Source organism: Chrysochloris asiatica, unplaced genomic scaffold, assembly GCF_000296735.1.
Source record: "Chrysochloris asiatica unplaced genomic scaffold, ChrAsi1.0 scaffold00140, whole genome shotgun sequence".
NCBI classification, from domain to species: domain Eukaryota; kingdom Metazoa; phylum Chordata; class Mammalia; order Afrosoricida; family Chrysochloridae; genus Chrysochloris; species Chrysochloris asiatica.
Genome location: NW_006408658.1, coordinates 4,772,595 through 4,776,396, shown reverse-complemented (window position 1 = coordinate 4,776,396; position 3,802 = coordinate 4,772,595).

Below are 3,802 nucleotides of genomic sequence, written 5' to 3'. Positions count from 1 at the left end.
ATATATATATATATTCCTCTCAATCTTCTTTACTAATATTCTCTTAAGGATTGTTTTCTGGTCTCAATTTTATATTCCTTTCATATTTGATAACATGACAAAAACTTGTCTAAATCTACAGGTAAAAACAACAAATTTACCAGGAATTGTTTAGGAGAAAGGTGAAAACATTGATTTCTTATATCCAGAGAAAAGAAACTTAAATTGCCAGTAATAAATCTTCCTATATAAAACCCATTTTATGCTTTAGTCTACTTGGTCTAATTTTTGTTCCTCACAATTTTGAATCTGCCACTGATCTGTGAAACCCATCACCTTCAACTCTAGAGTCTTAGAAATCATAATTCAGTTTAGTAGAAGCCATGTTCAAAATGTCATAGTAGCATAAGTATAATAGATTTCTGTTGAAATATTTTGGTCAGGTGTTTCAGCAAGTCATCAAAGCAAAAGCCTGTCTACAGATGATAAAACTTAATATGGCATGGTTAATTTATAATATTCTTAAAGGGAAAATCTAATGGGAATTAATCATCAAAGGAATACAAAATCAAATAAAGTCAATTTAAAATCAAAAGGAACATCAGACAAAATATATCCCTAAGCATAATGATTAACCTTATTTTCTAAAAATTTCAGATAGAACACATAATAATCTTTAAAATAATACAATATACTAAAACTATCAAGTCTCTAGACATCTGAATTAAGCGAAGTAGGTAAGCAGAATAATTCTCCCAGTTATACCCACTAGCTTTCATACTACTAGATTCAAAAGGAGAAAAGTTGCAAAGAAGTTAGCACCTAAAATTATGATACAGTGTTACATTTTTGAGCTCTGGTAGCATAGTGGTTATGAATCGGGCTGCGAACCTTAAGGTCAGCGGTTCGAAACTACCAGCTGCTCCGCGGGAGAAAGATGAGGCTTTCTACTCCCGTAAAGATTTACACCCTCGGAAACCCTGTACAGGGTCGCTATGGGTCGGAACCGACTTGACGGCACTTAACAACAACAACAAATATCAGGCAGAAACTAAGAAGAAACACTAACATATAAATCTTTAACCTAAAAGAGAATCAGGAAATTCTCATGATTTGAAACTTTAGCTTATTTTTTAGCACTTTCCTTTTATGAAACAGAAAAAAAAAATATTTTGTGATTTTCCTAAAAATTCCAAATTGTCACCAATTTATCATAGATTATTGAAAAACAACACATAAATGGTTTTAACTGAAAAGATTAAAGGTGAAAAACCTTAATTTTTCTCAAAACCATGCAGCTTTCTCTGACTCAGGAATATTTCCTTGCCTTTGAGAAGATTACACAAAGAATTAATTAATTCTTCAAATTACAAATCAAAGAAACTTTCTGCAGCTCCAATGCCATTTCTACAGTTGACATTAGAGGTGGGTTCCATCCCCATGGCTCCAGATTTATAGAAGCATGGAACTTTGTAAGAGAAACAAGGAAAGTGTCTAGGAAGGTTTATTTATTTATTTATTTATTTATTTATTTATTTATTTATTTATTTATTATTATTCTCAGATAGTTATTTTGGTTGTTATTAACTATGATAAGTGAGGGAAGGTAAACCATATCTGGAGTGGCATGCAGCAAAGGCCAGGCTGATTAAGTGAGATGATTGATACAGGCCAAGTCTGGGCTTCACCCAGACTCTTCAAATGAATGAGAACCTATCATTTAAGGTTAGAGAAAGGGAAACATCACCTTCAGGACTGTATAAACCTAGATGGCAGATATAACTACAAATATTAGTTTCACATTTCAATATGTTTGTTTGAGGAAGGTTTTTTGATCTTGTAGTAATATATTTTGACTTTCCCTCATATAGTAAATACCAACGTTTACCACACTACTGATGGGTATTCATAATAATAAAACGTGGAACTGCAATGGGATATCAAACAAAGCAATATCTAGATACTAGTATGTGATACAACAAATAAAAGTGTTGTAAGGAGAATTACAAATTAGAAAAAATAGATTTAATTCTGCTGTTAAAAATAATGGCAGGGAAGCAGAACTTGATTGTCGATAGGATAGAGGTGCAGTGAAGATCTCTGTCAGCAATACCACAGAATACCAGGCAAAGAGGGTTCAGGATAGAGCTCCAAAACTCAACCACATATATAGGAATGTTTTAAAAGTTAGAAGGCTTATAGCTAGTGGAACTTGTAGTGGAAGTAAGAAATTTTGCATTTTATAATCTGTGGGGCTCAGCGGCCAGAGCCAACAACTTGGGAGAGACCAAGCAGGGGTGCAAGCAAATCCATTAGGAGCTAACACCAGCAAGAACCTCGGAGCAAAGGTGACAATATTCTCTGTTTAGTTTGGTTTGGTTCTGATTTTTTTTTTTTTTTTTTTTTGGTATCTGTTCATTGGCCTCTAGCTGTCTATGCACCTCCATTCTGGCAACTAGAGGGGGTACCTGAGCAAGTGGACACCCCCCGCCCCCACCACTGCAAGATTCTTCCAACTATGCATGTGCACAGATCCTCTCAGCATTTAAAAGTACTTGCTTGCTTGCTTGTTAAATGCCTTGGAGTCAGTTCTGAATCATAGTGACCCTACGCAGGGTTTCAAAGGTTGTGGATCTTTGCAGGAGCAGAGGGCCTTGTCTTTCTCCTATGGCCAAGCTGATGATTTCAAGCTGCTGGCCTTGAGGTTGACAACCCACTTCCTGACCATTACACTACCAGCAGGCAGCTCAAAATGGCCACAGCCAGCCTTGAACTGTTTATGAATAGGGAAAAGGCCAGAACAGGGAATGTGGAGAGGGGGAAAGCTTAAAAACAGAACAGGCTGGAAACTAAATCCTGAGGTAGAGCATAGCAACCAACAGTGACATCTTGAAATTTATCAGGCAGACTTGAAGGTAAGAAGCTGAAAGAAGATATAAAAGTCATATTCATATTTGTTGTTGTTGTATCTAGGGGCCAGTGAGTTGGTACTGACCCATAACGACCTTATGAACAGCAGAATGAAACACTGCCCAATCCTGGGCCAACCTCACTACTGTTGTCATTCTTGAGTCCATCAATGGTGCCACTTCGCCAATCCATCTCGTTGGAGGTATCTCTCTTTTTCTCTGACTCTCCACCTTACCAAATATGATATCCTTCTCCAGTGACTGCTCCATCCTGACAATATGTCCGAAATATGAGAGATGAAGTTTGGCCATCTTTGCCTCCAAGGAGCACTCTGGCTGAACTTCTTCCAAAACGGATCTATTGTTTCTTTTGGCAGCCCATGGCACTTTCAATATTCTTCTCCAACATAATAACTTCTACAGTCTTCCTTATTCACTGTCCAGCATTTGCATGCATATGAGGTTATTGAAAATACCATGGTTTGGGTCATGCACACCTTAGTCCTCAATCTGACATCTTTGCTCTTTAACACTTTCAAAAGGTCTTGTGCAGCAGATTTGCCTAATGCAATACATCATTTGATTTCTTGACTGCTGCTTCCCTGAGTGATTATAGTTAATTCAAGAAGAATGAAGTCCTTGACAACTTCAATCATTTCTCCATTGATAAGAATGTTGTTCATTGGTCCAGTGGTGAGGATTCTTGTTTTCTTTACATTCAGATGTAATCCATACCGAAGGCTGTGCTCTTTGATCTTCATCAGTAAATGCTTTAAGTCCGCTTCACTTTCAGCAAGCAAGGTTGTATCATATGCATATTCCAGGTTGTTATATATTATATGAGGCACTCACTCATCTCTGACAAGAAATTTGGAAGACAACTATCTGGCCGACAGATTGGAAGAGATCCATAT